Source organism: Sciurus carolinensis, unplaced genomic scaffold, assembly GCF_902686445.1.
Source record: "Sciurus carolinensis unplaced genomic scaffold, mSciCar1.2, whole genome shotgun sequence".
Classification (NCBI taxonomy): domain Eukaryota; kingdom Metazoa; phylum Chordata; class Mammalia; order Rodentia; family Sciuridae; genus Sciurus; species Sciurus carolinensis.
This window is the reverse complement of record NW_025920195.1, coordinates 316,454-340,237: the sequence shown is the minus strand read 5'-3', so window position 1 is coordinate 340,237 and position 23,784 is coordinate 316,454. Positions and strand designations below refer to the sequence as shown.

The following is a 23,784-nucleotide window of genomic DNA, read 5'->3' as shown; positions in this document are numbered from 1 at the left end:
GCTGGCAGAACTGGCATGCAGAATAAAGAAGAGAACAGAAGGAAAAAATGATATTACTCCAAAGAGAGGGCTAGAGATGACCCTGATTCCTGACAACTTCCTAGTTCCCATTCTTACCCTTATCTTGATTTCTAAAGCCACATTCTGGGTAAGTTAGTATGAATCATTTTCTGACTCTTGGAACTAAACAATCATTGATGAAAACAGCCCTACACTTAGCTGTTCCCTGAGCATCCCCTGAGCAATGCCTATGTGCGATGGACATGCAGGAATAGCTGAGAAGCTGAAAGCAGCTTCCTGTCTCAGAGAACTCAATCAGGGAAAACAAACAGGATGGTAATACTCAATCAGATATAAATTAATGGAAACAGATGGAAATTGAGGTATGACAACCAAGATTCCAGTCCATTCTACCACTGGCTGCCTGTGAACCTTCAGTGGGTCACATCCCCCCCCATACACACAGTCTCAGTATCTTCATCTGTTAAATAAGGGGTGTGAAATAAAGGACTTTCAAAGTTACCACTTGCTTTTAGGATTTCTTCAAAATGGAAACCTTTTACATATTCATAATCAGCAACATTATTTTTAAGAGTGGTGTGGGCTGTCGGCTATCTTGACTCTGCACAAAGTTTACCACTTCATTTAGGACCAGGGAAACTCAGCAAAACCCTGCAGCCCACATTTGTGTTTCTGAAGAATGGAGTTGGGGAAGGGCACTCTTGGAGAGCTCATTAGCTCAGGCAGTGTGTCCATGAGAGCTTCTGGGATGACAGAATGCTGCAGAGCTGTGCTCTCCAACACTATAGCCCCTGGCCTTGGTGGTTCTTGACCACCTGAAATGAGACTAGTGTGAATAAATAAAATTGTTATTGCATTTAAGTGTGATTAGTTAACATTCAAGTTTAAACAACTATATGTGGATAGTGACTGCTGTACTAGACAGCACAGTTGTGGATATCAACAAGCATACCCAAGACAAGACAAACACAAGCCCTTAAGGGACAACAGGAATAGAGAGGCTGACTGCTCTAATGTGGGAAGGAAACAGTGGCACTGGGTCCTGAAGAGGACACTGAAAAATCTTCCAGTGCCAAAGTACCATTGGTGGGGTATAGAGGGGAGAAAATGAAGAGGAAGAACCTTATTGGAAATGAAAATGGTCTATCCAAAACCATGGCTGCCCAAGGAACCCAGCACAGCAGGGGACAACAGCACATTCTACAGCAGGGCTGTGGGTCCCCAACCCCCCACCCTTCTCCTGAGTACCAGGCAAGGTGGCAATGTACCCATCCCCCTTGTGGCTGGCCAGAATGATATGGTTACAGATAGTGAGATGCACAAGGAAGTCTATCAGGCATTTCTGGAGCAGTCTTGCTTTCTGGATACAGAGGGGTCACCCTTTCCTCTTTGAGGTTTCCTTCTTTCTTCTAGTTGGAAATGGAGGAGAACCCAAAAGTGGAGGCATCCTCATATCTTCCAAGGGTGTCACATGCCTTCTGTGGGGTGGCCACGTGCAGGAACACCTGCTGCTTCCAAGAGTGCTGCCGGGTCTTCACTGGAGTCCTTCCAGAGTAACCAACGTGGTATACTTTGGATTTGAAGTCCTTTTGTTAATGAGGCATCTCTGTGCTCACTGAGTGATACCTCATAATTTTTCTCTCAGAGACCCCTGGAGAGCCCTGAGTGGGCTCTGGAAGTTCTGGGCACCCCACTGGGAAATGACTCAAGGTGTTCACTTGCCTCTGGAAGATCTGCTGCAGGGAAAGCGAACCAGGCTCTTCCGTGAAATGACCCTCCGAGTCACTGGACAGGTTTTCTGAAGGGCCAAGGAATTTGAAGGAAATCTCAGAGATGGACAAGGTGTCCTTGTCACCCACAGATGGCTCTTTGCTGATGTTACTTAATGTGCTAGACACTGAGCTGTCCAGATCCACACTGGTAGAATGTTCCTGCAGGTCTTTGGCTTTATTACCCTGGGAGAAAATACTTTCTAAGGACTCTGTTAAAGATCTCTTTGCTTTATTTTTCACCATATCTAGCCTAAATCTAGTGGCACTGGCTGGCAATTCACTTCCAATATTCTCTGTTGCAATCTGTGATGCCTGTTTCATCTCCCCAATGTGGATGTGTTCTTTCTGTTTCTCTTCATATAAACATCTCAGAAAAAAAAAATATCAATTCATTCTCTTGCTGCTCATTCCTTGGTCTCAATTTCTGTACCTCCTCAAAAATAGTTGCCTGTTCCTGGTTAGTTAATCTTGTCAGGTGTTTTTGGAGTTCTAGTTTGGTTTTGGAAGACTTAATTCCCTCTATCTTCTCACAGAGCTTGTGCAGGACCTACAAGGGACAGCCCTAACCCAGCTGGGCTGGCACTTTTGCCATTTGTCGCACCTCAGCCACTGTGAAAGCATGTTTCAGGGTCATCATGATTTCATCGATTAGAGCTTCATTTATGCAGTGCAACAAGTTACAGACGAAATGGAAGCCACCACCTTCTGTAGCCTACCTGCAGATAAACCTGAAATGGTCCCCATGTCTAATGCCCTGAGAGCAAAAGTATAACTCCTGAAAATTTTTCTCCAGTGCTATTTTTTTGGTGTGAGGACTGATGAGGTAAACTTCAGACTGGCCAATCGTGAAGAGTATAGTTTGATTTTCCTCAATATCTGTTGGCTGCACAATATTGTGTCCCCTAATTACATGGTTCTCAATGGCATTTTCCTCAAAAGAGCTGAAGAAACTCCTGCTTCAGAGACTGAAACTCCTTCCTGAAGGCCAGCGATCACAGGCCAGACTGTGAGAAGGATTTGTGCATGGGCCTGTGTGACTCCAGCGACCTGTACCAGTCTAACTGCAGGCTGCAGTTCATGTGGTTGAACTTCTAGATGCACTCATCAATCAGTGCGGGTGGGGACTTCTTGGAACCACCATCAGATGGCTGCAGAAAAGCACCTTGAAATTCTTGGTGAATGTGTCATAGAATTCTGAGGGGTAATGCAACTTCTCCTGGAGGGTGATCATTAGCTGGTCTGGCGGGTGGAGCTAATGTTCTCAGGCACTTTGTCCACCCAGCTGAACAATGGTGACATCCCAGGCCAGGGTGGCGGCTCCTCACATGCCAGCTCCCTTTTACTCCCACCACTGGGCTTTGAGCCCATGGGCAGTCAGGGGTGGGCTTGGGGCACGCCGGGTCCTGGGCATCCTCCCCTCAGAGGCAGAAGTGAGGGTGGTGGGCTCCTCCCTGCTCATCACTGCCAGTGAGGTCATGCCTGCTGGGCCCAGAAAGGGAAGTGGGAGGGGACAGCCAGTTTTTGGAAACTTTTGGAGAGTATCCCTTGGGCCTAAATTTTAGTGACCTCAGGTAGGTTAAAAATGGTCCATTTTGAAGATCTGAACCACCAGTCCTCTATAATGATGCAAAATTGTCCTTGGCCACAATTCAAACTGTCTTTTGAAGGTTACCTTGCACCTGACTCAGAAGTACTAGGAAGTCTCCACTCTTGCAAAAGATTGCAACTGGTGACATATCACACGAGTTCCTCAAAATATGTAAATATACACTCTCTGTCCACTGTTCATAATGATGACAGAAATCCTGGGCATGCTATGTCACCCATGAGAACTCAGCCACTTAAGCAATGGTGTGAAAATGGTGGATAATGAGTGGAGCAATGAGGTTTTCAGTGCTGTGGAAATTGACATCCTTTAAAATTCCCTTGGAATTTCAGGCATTGGTGAGGAGCCTATCTGCATGTCACCTCAAAACTCTATTGAAGGTGTTAGAAAATGAAAGTATCCACATCTCTCCAAGTTTCACAGTAGTGCTGCTATGGACCTGCAAACAAGCCAGAGATGGTGTACTCACATTAACCAGAGAGGGAATCACCCAGACATTTCACTGAGAGCACATTTGCCTAGGGCTCAGTGGAGATTGGGCTGGTGGTGGACTTGTGCCCACTCAAAATACCCACAGGGCAGTGAACACTGGAATGAGAGGGGCACTCACCCACAGAATGCAGAGGACCATAAAAATAGTGTGAGAGGGAGATTAAGAACAGAACCCAGAGAGCACTGAACACTGGTGGGAGAAGGATTCTAATCAACTGGACTCAGGAGACCATGAGAAATGTAGAGTAGGTGAGATTAAGATAGAACCCAGAAAATGTTGAGCAATGTTAGGCTATATATGATCACACAGAGTCAGAGGAGGCTAAGAAAAGATTGGTTATGGGAACATAGCACGTGTTACAGAAGAGACTGTGCACTGCTCTATGAGGTTCACACACCCAAAGAACTGAGAAGACCTTGAGCAATGGTGGATGAGAGGAAGTTTAGGGCCTAACCCAGAGAAGAAAGAACAAATATTCATGAGGTGTGCTTCACTACAGGATCTGGAAGAGACCAAGTTCCTTTGAGAGAGAGGTTTTAAGTCTACAGGGCTCAGAATTTTTGGAATCATTTGGAGAACCCATTGGGCTATAAAGTTTTAGTGACCTCAGGTTTGGTCGGAGTTGTCCTACATCAAAGATCTGAAGATGTCCTCCATGATGATGGGATATTTTCCTTGGCCATATTTCACACTGTGTATTGAAGGTGCACATTGTGCCTGTCTCAGAGGCCCTGGGAGGTTTCCTGTCTTGTCAAAGGAGAGTAGACTATATCAGGGAATATCCTGAAAACACTTAAATATATGCTTTGATTCACTATTCAGAATAAAGTAAGAAATCCTGGGCATGCTATATCATCCATAATTTTTCAGTAATTTGAATGACAAAGGTGTGAAAATTGTGGATGATGAGTGGTGAAACGAGGTCCTCAGCGCTGTGGGCATTGACAGCTTTTAAAAGATTTTTGGGTATTCAGGCACTGGTGAGCAGCCTGTCTGCATGGCAGCACCAAAAGCCTATTGAGGTTGAAAAGAGAAAGGATCCACATGTTTCTAAATTTCCACAGTAGTGTTGGCCCCAATAGACAGATAAGTCTTGAGATTTTATACTTACATTAGTCAGAATGAGACTCACCCTGAGATTTCACTGAGAGAACTGGGTTGCCTAGGGCTCAATGAAGAATGGGGATTGTGGTAGAAGTGTGCTCACTAACAATACACACAGAGGACTGAACTCTCATGGGAGAGGGGCTCTCACCCACAGGACTCAGAGGATCCTGACAATGGTGCTAGAAGGAATTTTAAGAAGTGGACCCAGAGAAGACTGAGCACTTGCGGGAGAGGGTTGCTCACACAGAGGACTCTGAAGACCCTGAGCAATGTTGTTGTAGGTGAGATTAAGACAAAACCCAGAAAAGGATGAGCAATATTTAGATACATATGGTCATACACAGCAGCCAGAGGAAATAAGACATGATTGGATATGGGAACTTAGAACATTACATAAAGGATACTGAGCACTGCTGGATGAGTGGTACTCACCCATAGAACCAAGAGGAGACAAGAGTGCTGAAGGTTAAAGTGCACTCCAAAACAATGTTCAGGGAAAACTGAGTACTTCTGGCATTCACCACAAGACTCAGGTGACACTGAGAAGTTGTGTGAGAAAAGAGATTAAGGACAGGAAGAAGAGGAGACTGAGCACTGTCAGATGAGAGACACTCACCCACAAGACCCAGAGGAGTGGAGATTGGATAACCTGTGGGAAACTGGAAGATGACAGAGAGGAGACTTAGCACTGTAAGGTGAGGGGTGCTCACCAGAAGGACCAAGAGAAGAATGAGCAAGGAATTGTTATGGAACTGAGAAAAAATAAACAGAATATAGAGCACTGTTATGTGAGGGGCACCCACAGGTCCCAAAGGAGACTGGGTAAGGACAAGTTATGCAACCTTAGTAGCTTACCCAAAAAAGTCTGAACCATGGTTGGGGAGGGATTATTACCAAGATGACACAGTGGAATCAGAGAACTAGTGCATGAGGGACAGTCACCCACAAAACTCACAGTTCCCTGAGTAATGGTGGATTAGGGGAGATTTATGGCAGGTCCCAGAGAAGACTGAAGACTGGTAGGAGAGGGGCACTAAACCAGAGAACTCAGAAGACCCTGAGCAATGGTGGTGGAAAGAAACTTAGGGCAGATCCCAGAGAAGACAGTGCAATGGTAGAAGAGCATTATTTGATTACAGAATCCAGAAGAGATAGATGTATTTGGGAGAGGAGTTCTCACCAATAGGACTCTGAGTATTGGAACCTTTTGTAGAATACCCCTTGGGCCAAAGGGTTAGTGACCTCTTGTATGGCAAAAATCGTACCATTTCAAGGGTCTGAAAAAACCTCCATAAAGATGTAAAATTGTACTTGGCCACATTTCACACTGTCCTTTGAAGTTGTACATTGTGCTGACTCAGAAGGTCTAAGAGTTCTCCTCTTTTGTCAAAAGAGAGCAATCAGTGATATGCTAGACAAGATACTGAAAATATTTAATATAGGCTTTTCATGCACTGTTCAAAAATATGTCAGAAATCCTGGACATGATACATCACCCATAGTTATTCAGCTACTTCAGCAATGGTGTGGACATGGTGGATGATGATTGAAGGAACAAGGTCCTCAGAGCCTGTGCATTGACATCTTTTAAAATTTTCTTGTGTTTGCAGGCATTGGTGAGGAGACTATATGGCAGCATCAAAGTTCTATTGAGAAATAAGTATGCACATCTCTAAGTTTCCACAGAAATGTGAACCTTGACATGCAGATAAGGTCCAAGATGGTGCACTGACATTAGCCAGAAGAGAACTCACCCAGAGATTTCACTAAGAGTAACAAGTTGCCTAGGCCTCAGGGGACAGGGAGCAGTTGTGGCAGAAGTGTGCCCACCCACAATACCCACAAGGTACTGAGTACTATTGGAACAGGGGTGCTCACCCACAGGAATCAGAGGACCCTGAGAAATTTTGGGGATGGGATATTAAGGAGAGGAACCAGAGAAGACTGAGAAATCATAGGTGAATTGTGCTCACCCACAGGGCACAGGAGTCTGAGCATTGCTATCCAGAGGACCTGGTACACAGGACAGTTTATGCTGTTAATACTCACTTGAATGTAGCACTCACTATTCACCTTTTGTCAACTGTTCTGATGTTACCTTTGGGCTGATATGTGGCCTCATGGGATCTACAATGCCTCCTCTGCTCCACAGTGTCTTCTCCCCATGGTGATATGGGAACAGTGTCCATCAATTTATGTTCACCTGAACAGTCTCTCTCCTTAACTCCCATACAGTTTGTGATGACATAATGGCCTGAGGGGAGGGTCAGACATGACTCTTTTTGCTATCAGGGCCTTGGAGAGGTTGTATGGCCCGCAGGACTGATTGTGTCCTCCTATACTTGGACCTAATTACCTCTGACTCCACTGGCTGCAGTCAGAGGTCTGAAGAGCTTGACTCCAGATCTGTTTCTAACCCTGTTGTCCATGAGCATAGAAGTGCCTGGTTGGGAGGTGCTGTCCCATGCATGAGGAGTGAGGTCAAAATATGAGTGTTGAGTCTGGGTAAGAGTGCCTCAGTTTCCCATCCAGTCCCTGTTGGAGCCAGGGGCCTCTTTGCCCCTCCTACTCCATAGGGACCACAGCTGTGGTCTTGTAACCCTTGTTTCCTCATGCTCAGTCTTGAGCCCATAGTCTCCCCCTTCTCCCCTCCTTTTCTCCAGCACTTACTGGGCAGGTGCAAACCACTGGGTGCCTGGCCCTGCTGTAACTCCACCCAGACAAGATATAATGGGTCATTTGACCCTGACAGCAGAAGTTTCACAGACTCATGTGAGGTCCTCATTGACAGGTGGATAGAAAGTTTACCACAGGACCTCGATATGTCCTTGTCCCTAGGGCTCCTCATTGAGGGTCACATATGAGCAGGCAGAGCCTGTTTCACCATCACAGACCCACTCTGGTTCCCCTGTGCCATAGAGTGGGGCATGTCCTTGAAAGCATCATGACTCCCCCACAGACTGCCCAGGGTGTGTGGTTTCAAAGGAGGCTGAAATGCCTGGGACCAGGGGAAGGGAAAGAGTCTCTGTGTGATTGCAGGACAGAAACACAGCTAGGGGTGCCTGCTGCAGAGGGGTACAGGTGCTCTCTCCTCCTCACTCCCTGTTCTTACTTTCTCAGATTTTCTGAGATTTCCCAAACACTGCAGGGAGCCTGGTAATAAATAAGAGGGCAGATTTCCCAAACCCCAAGTCCTGATACAGCAAGTTCATCATATGCTCAGATCCAAGTAGCAGCCTCAGCCTGGACCCTCCCATGTTTCCCTCTACCCTTTGGCTTCTCCCCCTTGACAGGGTTTGAGGGCCCTGCAGGTGGGATCCAGGGTGCCTTTCTGCTAAGGTACACCATAGCAGCTTTTGTGTTTTATATTGAGGCAGAGTCTCTCTAAGATGTTCAGGTGGCTTCAAATTTGATCCTTCTGCTCAGCCTTCTGTAGTTGGCATCATAGATGGGGCACCATGCCAGCCTCAGTCCCTTTCTTGTTAAATAGAAGTCTTTCCCTCACAAGGGCCTGGTGTAGAGGAAACTATAACTCAGACCCACACTGAAGTTAGCCGGGAAGCAAAGTGTGTCTAAAATCAGACACAATCTTGCTCACTTGTGTACTGAAACTGAAGCTGGGTTGTCCCCACTTTGAAGGCTGATTGCAGTGCCCTAAAAAGTTGCCAACCACTATCAGGGTTCCAGGGTCTCATGTGAGTGCAAACCAACTTTATCCCCCACCTCAAGGAGCTCTAGGCTGGTGAAGCCTGTATAGCCTGGTCAAACAGTATTCCCCACAGTGGTCTTGGACCCCAGAAAGGAGGATGGCCCAACATGTCCAGTGAGAGTTCCCTGATGTGGATGCCCTCAGAGTCTCCCAGTGGTGGAACACCTCTGCAGTTGGGAAATAACACTAAAGATCAGAAATGCTTTCCTGTCTGGGTCTTGCACTATCACATGTTCCTCTGTTCTAACATGCACCACCAACTAGGCTTCTGTCATCAGGTATCCCAGCTTGAGTCTCCCATTAGGCCACAGGCCTACTTCCCAAACCTCTGCCCAACTCTTCCAGCTTGAGGGATTTCCTGTTGTTTTGGGAACCCTGGCAGGTCTGTTTCCTCCAATAGGCCCCTCTAGGAACCCATCCAGGACCCTCCATTGTACAATTCATGTTAGGTTCCCCCAAGGGGCAGTTGCAGAGAGGTCATTCAGCACAGTCATGTGCTGGTAGCCAGTGGAACATGTGTGACCTGGGTCCTTCCCTTCAAGAGCCAGTCCTCAGAGTGGCCTTTGAGGGATACTGGGAGGGCATGAAAGCATTCAACATGTTGGAGAAAGATGTGTGACTTGGGAGAAACTGCATGGCCTTAATGAATGCGGGCCCCTCCTTTATATTTAATGTCTAACTCTGAGCAATTTTGAAGGGGATTATGTCAGGGAACAGAGCTCCTCTGTGAGGCATTGGTGCATTCATGAGATAGGCCCAAAGAGCAGTGACTACCATATGAAACACAGCCAGAGGGCACATCCAGGACCCAGAAAGGGGTCCTGTAAAGACACCAAGGTTGCCAGTGCCATGATTTTGGACTATGGACCTGCAAAACTGAGAAGGAAGGCTGGGTGTCTGTTGGTCAGTATTGCATCTCTTCAAAAAAATTTGTGAGTCATTTAACTGTATGGAGAAGAGCTAATTTCCCTCAGATTTGTATGTCTAAGCCATGGAACTTACCTCAATCCAGTTCTTGTGAGGGCCTCATAATCTGTCCATGAGCACCACAAATCAGGGTGTTTGGAGCAAGCATCTCCTCTCCAAGAGGAGTAGGCAGGCTATTGCCACTCTAACAACCCTCCATGAGCAACAACAAGAGTCCAAGAGCACCCCTTTCCTGGAGTTTCTGCACTGATCCTGGGACTGCACACTAGACCAATCTCTAAAGGTGCCCCACCTCCACCCGGTGGAGCAAGCCTTCATTCACAGTGGATCCTGCTGTGCACACCAACAGCAACCAAACCACAGCATGCTACCTTTGAAATTCCAGAAGTCACCCTCCTATCCTTCCTTCCTTTCCTAGTATCTAGCACTGGGAGCAGTGGGGGGATGAATTTTTAATGAACACAGAACTTACTGAAAAGTCTGTCTATAATTCATACCTCCTGCTCTCCTCTGGACACAGAGAATAGAAGTGCCCACAGTTCAGATTACTTCATACAAATCTTCCTGTTCTACCTTGAGTCGGGTTTAGGACAACCTGCTTTCAGTCTATTCTTTTGTCTTCAGAGCACTGAGGGTACCCACACCTCATCCCTCTCCAACACTCTCCCTTTAGGTCTGATGGACAGTTCTGCTCTTCTGTGCCTGTCAATCTGGCTCCTGGTGACTGCTTCCTGACCAGCATGCAGGTCTTGAGCCAGGAAAGACTCTGGTCACCCAATAATTTTACCTGCCCTAATCCCCTCTCCCTTCTCTCCCTGGTGACTAGGGGCATTCCTAGCAGTATGCCACACTCTGGAGTCACTCAGGTGTCTGACTTCTGCAAGGGCCAGGGTGTGGACACTGCCCCTTAGTGTGTGCCACAGGGGCTGCTGCATTCAGCACAGAGTATGACACAGGGCTGCAGGTAGCAGCCTCTGCCCTTCAGCTGGAGCACACCTTTGTGCTTCCAGGCTCTACTGAGGCTTCTCAAGCATACCTTAATCCACTAGGCCTTTCCAAGGCCTGGGATCCCTGCCTCTACTATCACAAGTTCCTGAGACCTTCCTGGGATCATCAGATTCCTGCACCCATCTGTGGGCTCAGCATCCTCTTTTATTGGCAGCACTGCCAACAATTAAGCTCCAGAAGGTTACTCCCTGAATTTATTTTTGTTTTATTTATTTAATTAATTGACTCTACTGAGAATTGAAGTCAGGGATCATTACAGCTGACTGACAGTTCTATTTTCATTTTATTTTGAGACAATATCTTGAAGTTGCAGAGGCGACCCTCAAAGTTGAATCCCACTGTCACAGCCTCCCTGGGCTGAGGGGTTATAGACTTGTGATACCTGCCCAGTGATGGCTTTTAAAGAATTCTCAGCCTCTCATACTAAATTAGAGGTCACAGTATGGTCAAAAATAAGTCTCCAATTTTTCTTATGTAGCACTTTATATTATATTAAATAAATATTATTACAGATGAAGCCACTATTGCCTTGTGGACACTACCTTGACCATGAAGTTTCCTTACTGAATCATCTGGGGCACATGCAGGCAACAGGCCTCCAGGGTAAACCACTCCTCTGGGGAGGCCATGGAGGCTGTCTGGAATACCACCAAACTTCACCAGTAGGCTGGGCAAAAGGTCAGGCACCAGCAGGAAGGAATGTAGACACAGCATCCTGAAACTCTTTCCTGGGCACCAGACCCAGGAGGGCTGAAATTGAGCCAAAACCTGCAACTGATGCTCCTCCTCCTGGTCATGCCTCTTATCCCAGCCACCAGGAAGACTGATGTGGGATGATCCCAAGTTGAGGGAGCCTTACATTCTAAATGAAATACTGAAGTGTATGTGCATTTAAAACAATGCTAATATTTTAGGGTAAAAATGAATATTGGAAAAAATTCTAATTAAACAAGATTTGTCATGAAGTGTACCTGTTTAAACTCAATAATAAATATGTGAGATTTTTGTGTATTACCTTTCTTTGTTTCTCTTGTTAATATAAAATTTGGTTATAACTTTTGCTTTTCTTTGAGGATTTTTAAAAGATAATGCTTTTCTAAACATAATTTGCTACATATTCATTTTCAGTTTTCTTATTAAACTGGGTAATACCAGTAGAAAATTCAAGTCTAGAGCTTCCACAATGTTTTCCTTTTAAGCAGGGGTGGGGGGAATTTGAACCCAGGTTTCACACAAGCTAGGCAAGTGCTCTGCCACTGAGCTCCTCCTCAGAATGTTTTATTATGAGACATGGTGTTCATAAGTTGACTTTTATGGCCTCAAATATTTGATGATCCTGCCTGCACCTTGTGAGTGACTGGGATAACAGGTGTGTAGTACCATGCTTGGTCCATGATTCTCCCCACTCTATGCATGAACTCTCTCATAATACTTTTATGCATAAACAACAATGTAATAACCATAATATTGTGATGACCTTACAGACACACACCTGGGGAAACTACCTGGGAAAAGATAAAAGCCATAGGGTGGTGAAAGAATGGGCAAAAGACATCATCATATGCCTGCAGCAGAGTGGGAGGAGGCTTAGACTAATTTTCAGTCAACGAGGTGTTTGCCCACACCAGTGGATGGGTGGTCTGTATATACTCAGCACCCTGTTAGCTGGTAGTGAGGAGGCAGCATGGCACAGGTGAGAATAAACCCACCATAGATCAAGTCTCAGTTCAGCCATTGCTGGATGTGGTCTTGATCCATGTCAGAGTTTACATACTCTATGCCCCATCTAATGGTCACCTTTGGATTTTAAATAGTGCATATTGAGTTCGAGGAAACTGTTACCTGAGTAGGTCTTGCTCTTCAGTTCTTGCATGTCTTCAAAGAAACTTGGTTCCAGAAATGGTTTTGATACACCTAGGAAATATGGCTCTCTGAGTGATCTGATTGTCATGGTTGATGGTCTTCTCTTATACACCTGACCAATGGACCAAGTCATTGCAGCTGTCAGACTGTCATGCACATATATCAGCATACCTGATGTGCTTCTGGATTTATCATTGGGAGCCTAAGTTTCAGCATCTGTGAGTGTCCTATACCATGATGCCTATATGTAAATACCTCCCAATAAAAGCCTCAGACCCAGACACTTGACCTGTTTTCTCTGGGCACAGACATTCTGCTCATGTGCACAGAGTTTCCTGCTGCAGACATGCATATCATGGGTGCCCCCAGATGGGAAAATGGTCTGCAGTCTGTGTCTGACTTCTCTAAATTTCTCCTGAGACCTATCTTTTCCTCATGCTCTTGATTTGTAAACTTCCCTTCTTGTAAAACTATCCATAAATATAAAGATCAGAAATCCTTGAGATGATGATGCAGGAAACACATGCTGAGAAATAGGAGGCTTGGACCTTGCCACAATGATGTGGATAGAGCTTGGCTAGTAACCTCAGAAGGTTCTAGAAAGGGCAAGGCTAATATCAAGGCAGAGAGGGAAAGGCATGTGTAGCTGGTGCCTGGCATGGGGAAGAGTGATCAAACTTACAGGAAGCCATCGGCAGTAGGGGAAGAGCACCAATGGTCCAGTCTAGGTGCTGTCTAGTATCCAGGGCAGAAAAGGATGCCCTGTGACCAGCACCAGGGGAGACAAGGAAGGGTTGATACCACCAAGGTCAGCTACAAGGGACTATGCAGGTTATGGTCATCAATGTACCTGGGATCCACTGCCGTCACCCATCCTTGGTTTTTGTCTGAGTGACCAGGTCAGGGTGAAGGGTGTGTCCAGATCCCTCCTCTAAGTGCCATGAACTCTGGCCTGAAACTGAGAGTCCAGGTGCAGGAAAGAGAAAGGAAGTATACTGAAACCATCACTCAAGCCACCTCTTGGGAATTCTTGTTCCTTCCTCCTACTGTTGGTTGTCACAGATGTGCACCATGATGGAATTTTTATAACACACTTGCATGTGCACAAAGTGCAGCCATGTTCTCTGGCAAGCATCACTCCCCAGCCAACCTGCCACTTTTTGGTCCCTCTATCTACTGATCTCCCTTGGGTTTTATGACATCCCCTGATTTTCTTCTCTTGTTTTTCCCTCCAGATTTGGTTTATTTCATTTACCACAATGTTATCATGTTCCAGTCATTTTCCTGCAAATGATGTGACTTCATTTTCTTCATGGATGAATAAATTTACATTGTGCCTACATACCACATTTTCTCTGTCTTCATGCTTTGGAGAACAGTCACGTAGACTGTTTCTGAGGTGTGACAATGGTGAATTGTGCTGCTATCAACATGGGTATATGTGTATTGCTACAGTATGCTGACTTTAATTTTCAGCATAAATCTTGAAGTATTTATAGTTGGATCATATGGTGTTTCCATACCTAGTCTTTTGACAAACCTCCACAGTGTTGGTGCTAATTTACATTCCCACTACCACTACAGAAGTTTCCTTTTTCTCCACAGTCTGTCCAGCTTTTCTTATGGTTGTTTTGTTTTCTATTTTGGGGGTGTGGTTACAGTCAATTGAACTCAGTGGCACTAACAACTTAGGGCTTATTCCCAGGCTTATTTGTATTTTATTTAGATACAGAGTCTCACTGAATTGATTAGAACCTCACTTTTACTTAAGCTGGCCTTGACATCACCATCCTCCTGCCTCAACCTACCCAGTTGCTGGGATTACAGGCATGCTCCATGGAGACCAGCTAAGTATTTGTGTTGATGACTACATTTCTAACTGGAACAAGAAGAAATTGCAGTATACTTTTGATTTGCATTTTCCTAATTAAAAATGATCTTGAACAATTTTTCATATATTTGCCAGCTATATGTATCTCTTCTTTTGAGAAGTGTTTAATTTATTTTCCCAGTTATTAATGTCTCATTCAGGGGTAGGGTTTGATGTTAAGTCTTTAAGTACTTTATGCATTCTAGATATTACTCTTCTATCAGAAATGTAACTAGCAAATAATTTTTCCCATCCTCCATGTCCTCTCTTCACAGCCTCACTTATTTCTTTTCAGTGCAGAGACTTTTTACTTTGAATTTATACCACTTATTAACTTAGCATTTGTCACCATCCGTGACAACAGTTCCCGGATATTTGTTACCGCCTGCAGCAACAATTGCGTGGTATTTATCGAAGGTGGACTGGAAACGAACTACTTCTACTATCTTTCTTTTTAGTGGGCTACTTTCTTGCTTTTTTGCTTGTTACCTAGCTTATAGAGGAAGAGAGACTTTGCTTGAGAGAGAGACAGAGAGAGACTTTGAGAGGAGAGAGTCTTTGAGTGCAAGAAAGTCTTTGCTTAGGAGAGAGAGAGAGGCTTTGCTTAAGGAAGAAGTTTTAGAGAAAGAGAGGCTTCTACGCTTGTCAGAGATCTATTCCTTCTTAAAGTTCTTCTGCTTCTTCTTAAAGGTGCATCTTGCGTCGTGCAAACTAAAGGTGTGCCGCTTCTTTCTGCTTTCTGCTGCTTCTTTCTATTAGCTGATTCCTCTTTCTGCTAGCTGCTTCTTCTGCCTTCTGGCTATGGCCCACTTATATTCCCTCCAGGAGGCGGAGGGTAGGGCCATGCCTCTTATGCAAAGATTAGGCGAGAAGCTAGATGTCCGAGCAGGCACGATTAGGAGCACTTGGGAACACCTGTGCACGTGTTGTGTACGTGAACTCATTTGGATACGGCCAATAATAAATCACCTGAGTGTGCTTATGTTAATTAACCTTCTCACTGTCGATGTGATCAGTGCCATCCTGGCATAATCTGCATGGCACAACTCCCAACAAGCATTATTTCCTGCATTTTAGGGGTCCCACTGAGAAGGATATGTCTGTGCCTTAAACCTGGAGGAAAACCTAAGTTTTCCTATAGAAGTCACAAGGTTTCTTGTCTAATTCCAAGATATTGGATACATAAATAGTTGATACTGGTACAGGGTGAGAGATGTAGCTCTAGACTTGTTTATCTACTGTGGATAACCAGATTCCCTGCACTATTTGTTACAAAGACTACCTTTTCACCAATGCCTGTTTTTGACACCACTGTAAAGGATCAGGTGAGTGTTGATGCATGGATGTGTCTGTGTGTCTTCTAATCTGGATCATTAGCATGGGTGCCTGTTTTTAGGCCAGTGCCATGTAGACTTATTAAATAGGTCTGTAATGTAATTTGAATCAGGTATTGCACCTGCAGCATTGTTTGAACTTTGATTTTCTTTGACTTTTTGCAATCCTTTATTTGTCCAAAAGAAGTGTAGGACTTTCTTTTCTAGTTCACTGAAGAATTCCATTGGTATTTGATGGAGATTGCCTTGAATCTGTATATTGTTTTAGTAGTATGTCCATTTTAACAATATCAATTTTGCCTTTCTCTGAACATGGGAAGATTTTGCATCTTCCTGTGTTGGCTTCATTTTCTTTTCTATGTTCTGTAATTATAAATTTAGAGATCTTTTACCTCCTTGGTGAGATCAATTCTCAATTCCTCCTTTCTTCCTTCAACATATATATCTTTCTTTCTCTCTCTCTTTCTTTCTTTTTCTTTCTTTCTCTCTTTCTTTTTTTCTTTCTTTCTTGTTTCTCTTTTTAGAGTGTGTTGTGAATGTGACTGTTTTCAAAATTTCTTTCTCAGCAGATTCATTTTTGGTAGAGAGAAAACTTTTGATTGTTTATGTTGACTTTGGAAATGAATACTTCCTTGAACTATTTAAACTTTAGCTCTAGCAGTCTTTTGAAAGAAGTGGTAATTTGATTTCTTCCTTGCCTATCTTTACATCTTTTCTTTTCCTCCCTTGCCTACTTCCTCTGGATAGAATTACTGGCACTACATTTAAATACAATGGTGAGAGTGGAAATTCTTGTCTTGTTCTGGATTGAAAAGGAAATCTTTCAGTTTTCCCCCATTTACTATGAAGTTGGCTTTGAGTTAGTTGAATATAGCCTTTATGATGTTGATGGAGGTTCATTCTGTGTCTAGGTTTTCAGGAATTTATTATAAATGGATGCTGGTATTTGTTGAAATGTTTCTCTGCATATTTTTAGGTGACTATATGATTGTTGGTCTTAATTCTATTTATGTGATTAATTTTATTTATTGCTTTTGTTGTTGTTGTTGTTGTTAAGCCATCCCATCAACCCTGGGCTCAGTCAGCCTGGTAATGGTGTACAGTATTCTTCATATGTTGTTATATATGCTTTGCTCATACCTTTTTAAGGATTTTTGCATCTATCTTCATTAGGGATATTGGTCAGTGGTTTTTCTTCCTTTATGTTTTCTTATTTTATTTGGCTTCATAGTATGTTTTTCGGTGTTCCATCCCTTTCTAGTACATGAAATAGTTTGAGAAGCCTTTGGATTAATTCTTCAAAACACTGATATAATTCAGCCAAGATTCCATCTGGTCCTGAGTTTTCCTTGTTGAAAGTCTTCTTGTTAATGCTTCTATCCCATTATGATCGCCCACCGCCCATGGGGACAATCACAACACACACACTCTTCTTGATCACAGGAACCAAATGGGAGTTTATTCCACATGTCTCAGACTTATATTGAGAACATCAGCCTATCAGAGAGTAGACTACCAGGAAAGTCAACCTATCAAGGAACAGTCTCCAGGCAGATACCAGGATTGCCTCATGTACAACAGCCAACCAGAGTTACTTCCTAAATCTTGTTTATGAGTGCAGCTATGTCTGGCAAGCTGCCAGGTGCCATCTTAGAGATCAGGCCAGGGTGCAGCTCTGGGGCCCTTAGAGCCTGCCCCAGACATCTCCCCCTTATTCTTTAAAGAAAAGATGGCTTGGGACCAGGCCTGTCTTAGGTTGTTCATGGCAAATTACATCCTTACCCATCATTGGAATTCTGACCTCCAGGCATCAGAACCCTGTCTTATGCTGGTATGCATTTCCACGGATCTTACCCGTCTTTGACTACTGGTCCAGCATGCTTAGCCATACTGGGGGATGTGCCTGTCTCAATGGCTGTCAAAGTCTGTACTATAGCCCGTCGATGATGTTGGGCATCTTGGCGAGCTTTGATTTGGCTGCATATAACATAGGCTATCCCTAAGCAGATAGTAATCAGAACAGCGACTGTTCCAGCCCTCAGTTTTGTCAATCCCAGGGCTTTAGATACTGGTGCAACTTGAATCCTGGTGGCGTTGACTATGAGTATTTCAGCTCATAGCTGACTGGTTAAATTATCAAACGTAGATGACCAATTGCCAGTAAGGTAGACAGAGAGATTTTTAGATAACATAACTGCAGAGCTAAGGTTATTATAAGCAATAGTGGTGACACACACTGCTCTTAAATGATAAACACATCCCTGTCCCAAAAGTTCTTGCAAGATATCCACTTGTTCTTGTAGTAAGTCCACTCTTTGATTTATAAGGAGTATGCCTGCCTTAATATGGTTGTTTAGAGCTTCTTGAGTCTGTAAAACTATAGCTGTATTTTTGGCCAAAAATTGACTGCTGTTGCTGTAGGTATGGCAGTTGCTAGTGCTGCTGTTACAGAAACCACTATTGCAGTGACCACAGCTGCTGTGATGCCAAAATCTCTCTTGTCTCTAGAAAGTAGTACTGGCAGTTCTGTATTTGTAACAGAGACTGGAACAGGTAGGAAGGTAGGAGTACACATTTGCTTGAGGTGCAATTGAGAAGAGAAGAAGTTAAAAACATAAAAAAGGGGGGACACACAAACTGGGGTAAGTGGAAAGGTAATATTTCTGGTACATGTAGATTGTGAGGCAGCACCAGTGAACCTAGAACTGTTTGTCCGTACAGAGGAGTTCCAAGTACATAGCCAAAACTCCACTCCTAAGAGACTGAAAAAAGATCGTAAGTTAGTATATCCTGAAGCTGCAGTGAAAAGCATCCAATTGTCAAAGGGGTTGACACGTTTCATGCCTAATTGAACATTATTAGTGAAGTTATCATTAGCAGTGAAAGAAGTGAAATTGGGAGTGAAAAAAAAATCCATTTTGTACAGGAGTCGCTGGTCCTGCATGTTGACAACCTGTCCATATAGGAGGTGTACTGTGTTTAGGATTACAAGGACGGAAGATTCTAGGGGTTTTGAAAGTAGTTCCTGTAGCATTCGTCTGCGAGGTACCCATCTTGAAAGTAAAGCAGCATCTCCTGTTAAGTTTTTTATGTATTCTTGAAATGTAGAACCATTTTCACCTGGGCAAAAAGAAAGCATGGCTAAGGGGTGAAAGACTGTCAATAGCATGACCGTCAGGAGTGTCTTTGGCGACTTCATTTTGTTGATCTAAATTACTTGTTGGTAGCATTGCCACTGGTCGAGTCAGCTATTCGGGAACCCAGATAGGTGACATTTTATCCTGTGGAAACACACAAACTGAGCCATGGCTCCAGTAAAGCACTGGGTTCAGGCCATTCCATTGTCCAGTAAGAACATCCTTCCATTTTACCATCGCTCTATCATGTTGTTTATGATTGCCTGTCTCTCAGTGGCAAAGTGACCCTCATTATCCAGAGTTAAAAAATTTAAAATAAAGAGGCAAAGAGAAAGTTTATCTCTAGGGGACATGAAGGTCTCCTCTATTCCCCCTTTTTATTTATAAAGAGTATTTTTGAGGGTGAGATGTGCACTTTCAACAATACCTTGTCCTTGTATGTTATAAGACATATACCTGTGGTTAGAGTTATTTCAAATTTAGTGAGAAATTGGTTAAAAGAGGTTGAAGTATAAGCAGGATCATTGTCCATTTTAAGTTGTTTGGGAAGTCCCCAGGCTGCAAAAGCCTGGAGACAGTGGGAAATGACATCGTTGACTTTTTCTCCACTGTGTAGCGACGCAAAGATGATACCTGAACATGTGTCTACAGATACATGTACATGGTTAAGGTCACCAAATTTAAGAATGTGAGTAACATCCATTTGCCATAGATGATTAGGTAACAGTTTTTTAGGATTAACTCCGATAGAAGGTGGATGATGGTGGACTGTACACTGGCCACAAGATTTAGCAATAGCACGTGCAGTTTCTTTACTAATGAGAAACTTCAGTTTTAATATTGTAGAATTAACATGGAATTGTTGATGATAATTTTTTGCTGCCTCAAACCAGAGAAAATGTGGGGATCCTTAGTTGCTATGTCTGCTACATTATTCCCTAGAGCTAAAGGTCCAGGTAAATTGGTATGAGCTCTGATATGTCCAATAAAGAAAGGATTATAATGATCAAAAATCATTTGTTGTAAAGTCTGTAAAGGATAAAAAATAGTAGAGTTTGAGGCAATAAGCCCTGCACATTCTAAGTTACTGAGAGCTTGAACTACATATAAACTATCTGAGTAGGGAAAAGGAATGTTTGGACTTTATCTAGATAACAAATAGCTCCAGTCCCTGTTTTGGATTCATCAGTGAAAATCACAGGAACCTTAGGAATAGGTTGTTGTCTGGTAACTCTTGGGAATATTACAGAATTATTACTACAAAATTGTATATAAGGATGTTTAGGATAGTGAATGTCAAAGTTAGCCTGAGTGGAGCATCTAACAACACTTCAAGAATCCATGAAATTACATAACCAAGAAAATTGATGCTTATCATAGGGAATAATGATAGTAGCTGGATGAATTCCAAACACTGTGATGGATGATTTAAGTGCCTTTAAGATTACTTGAGCTATGGTTTCAGGGTAGGGTAAGAGAGTTTTATTGGGTGAACAGGCTAGATGGACCCAAAACAAGGGACCCTCTTGCCAAAAGACTCCAGTGGGTAGTTTCTTGTTAGTAATAACAATGAATTGTAATGACTGAGAGATTTCAATACAATCTACTTGGGCCTCATGTAATCTTTTTTGTATAATATTCAAAACCAGATGCACTTCAGAAGTGAGCTCTCTGGGAGATGTGGGATGGGGATCCCCTTGTAAGATATTATTTGGGCTCCTAAGAATTCTTGTGTAGTACCAACTTGAACCTTTTTAGGGGCTAAAATGAGTCCCCATAATTTTAGTTGTTCTATTAATTTAGAGTAAATATTCTTTAAAATATCTTCTTCAGAGTGGCATACTAATATATTTGGAGTATTAAAAATAGGGGTATTCCAAGGAGAAGTTGAAGGTCTAATATGATTTGCTTATAATTGTTGTTGTACCCATTCTTGGGCCTCTTTAAGTTTTTCTAATGTCAGGGGCCACTGAGAGACCCACAATGGTGCATTGGATTTCCAAGTTATTTTTACATACTTTTGTTCAGTGATCCCAAGGAAAAACCCAAGTCTTGTCGACCTTGATTGCCCTTAACACTAATTGGCTGGGTATTTCCCTAGTCATAGCAGCCTATCCCCTTGTCCCATTTATGACCTTGTTTTACCATTAGATTTTGAGCCTTTTGGCTATAATGGCCTTCTGTAGTGAGTACTAAATCCATTTGCATGAGAATATCTCTGCCCCATAAATTAACAGGTAAATGGTCTAAGACACAAGTTTCAAATGTTCCCTTTTGGCCTTCATTGTTTTTCCTGTCAATACAGATATACTCCTTTTTGGGCTAGTAGCTACACCCAATCCCCCCAGGGTTTGTTCCGCTACTTGTAGAGGCCATTCTTTTGGCCAATCTTTTAGGGTAATAATGCTATTATCAGCTCCTGTATCTAGGAGTCCCAAAAATTCTCTATTTTTCATCTTTATTTTAAGAATTGGCCTATTTTTAAGTCCATAGTAAGACAGGCAAAATCAACCCCAGAAGATCCCAAACCTGCAGTTCCTCTGGTTGTTGTGGTTGATGGAAAATTATTATGAAGGCTGGGAATAATCAAAAGCTGAGCTATGTGGTCCCCAGGTGATATGGAGATAATTCCTTGAGGAGAATGTGCAAGAACCTTAATTTCTCCTGTAAAATCAGAGTCAATAACTCCAGTGATAACTAAGTCCCCTGAGTGCATTAGAGCTCCTACCTAATGAAATTCCAACAGTATCAGGAGGTAAGGGACCTTTTAGGTCTGTAGGGCAAATCCTTTAAGGGACCTTCCATGTGCATTCCTGACATTTCAGTGCCCATTAGCTACCGCTAAACAAACCAAAAGGCAGACCACTTTAACTAATAAAACAAAAGTGAAATCACACACACTTAGTCTCTGTTACTTATCCTGTGAACTTTAACTCCGTTGCTTCCCCCACGAACTTTAACTCTGTCGCTTATCCCATGAACTTTAACTCTGTCGCTTATCCCGCAAACTTTAACCTGGCCAGACTGTACTTTACTTACCCTGTATTTACCTGATCAGTTCCTTCTTTGTAACTCAAGTTCCCGGGTTTCGGCACCACTTATGATTGCCCACCGCCCGTGGGGACAATCACAACGCGTATGCTCTTCTTGATCACAGGAACCAAAACGGAGTTTATTCCGCAAGTCTCAGACTTATATTGAGAACATCAGAGTATCAGAGAGTAGACTACCAGCCTATCAAGGAACAGTCTCCAGGATCACCTCATGTACAACAGCCAACCAGAGTTACTTCCTAAAACTTGTTTATGAGTACAGCTATGTCTGGCAAGCTGCCAGGTGCCATCTTAGAGATCAGGCCAGGGTGCAGCTCTGGGGCCCTCAGAGTCCACCCCTGACATCCCATTACAAGTTTGTGTTATTTTTAGGTTTTTCTTTATCCTTTTGATTTTATTCTTACAGGTTTTATGTGTCAAGAAATGTATCCATTTCTTCCACATCTCCCAATTTTTTGGAGTGCTAGTTTTCAAATTATCCTCCATTGATCCACCAGATTTCTGTGATGTCCCTAAAAATTGCTTCATTTCTATTTATATTTTTATTGACTTTGGGCCTTCTCTCTTTTTCTTTTTTTAGTATTGTCTAAGGACTTACCAATCTTGTTTATCTTTTCAAAAAATCAACTGTTTTTTTTCATCATTCTTTACTTTTTATTCTGATTTGCTTGATTTTCATTCTGATATTTATTATTTTACTCCATCTGTTACTTTTGGTTTGGTTTGCTTTTGTTTCTCAAGGACATTGAAAGACATGACTAGGCTGTTTATTTGAGATTTTTCTGATTTCTTCTGTAGACACTCAAGGCTATAAACATTCCTCTTAGAACTGTCCTCCAAATGTTCCAGTTTCTGATATGTTGTTTCATCCTTTTCATTTCTCTGTGAGAATTTTTAAATTTCTAATTTGATTTCTTCTATCATATATTTTTTATTCAAAAGTGGATTTTTCAATATCCATGTGTGTCCATTGTTCTGGTAATGTTTGTTCATGTTGATTTCTAACTTCATTCTAGATGCAAGAAATTACATCAATATTTTTGTATTTTCTAATTCTTGCCCTATGACCTAAAATATGGTGTATTTTGGAGAAGATTGCAGGATCTTCTGAGAAGGCACTGATTTCAGCCATTGTTTTGTAAAATATTTTTTGGAGGTCTTCTGAATCTTTTTGATTTATACTATTTTTTGCATCCAATGAATCTTTACCATATTATTTTTGGATATCTTAGTTATAGGTGACAGAGGTGTACTGAAATCACCCAGTGGTATTGTACTAGGGTCTGACTAAGGCTGTGATTCAAGTAGAGTCTCTTTTAGGTAATTAGTTGCACCCATGTGTGGTCTACAAATATTTCTCATCATTACATCTGTTTGTAGTATTGTTCCCTGTACTGTATGAAATGAATTTCCTTGGCTCATCTGTTTAGTATTGTTTTAAAATCTGTTTGTCAGATAGGAGAGTAGATACTCCTGCTTCTTTGGGGTTCCCCTCATGGTTTATCAATTTTCAGTTTTTCATTTTCTGTGATTAGTGATACCTATAAAGTGTATCCCTTGAAAAAAACAACATAGTTCAGTCTTACTTTCTAGTGCACTCTGCCATCCAGTGTCATTTAATTGGAGAGTTGAGACCATTTACCTTCCATGTTAATGTAAAGAGATATTTATTAATTTCTTCTATTTTGATTTCTTTCTAATGTTTAATTTTTTCCTTAGTCTCCTTTGCTTAGTCACTCTGAATATGACTTGTTTATTTGTGGAAACTGGAGAGGATGCCAGAGCCACCAGTTCTGCTGGACGTAGGTTGGCTTTGGAACCAACTGCTCATGTTCAGCACACATGGTCCTTTATATGTCTCAGCAGACCATGTTCAGTTGAGAA

General features: G+C 42.8%; 1 pseudogene; it reads right to left on the bottom strand.

The window, feature by feature from the left end:
- Nucleotides 1-1,430: 1,430 nt before the first annotated feature.
- LOC124974957 (TBC1 domain family member 1-like) lies at nucleotides 1,431-3,092 on the bottom strand (annotated as a pseudogene).
- Between the last annotated feature and the right edge of the window lie 20,692 nt (nucleotides 3,093-23,784).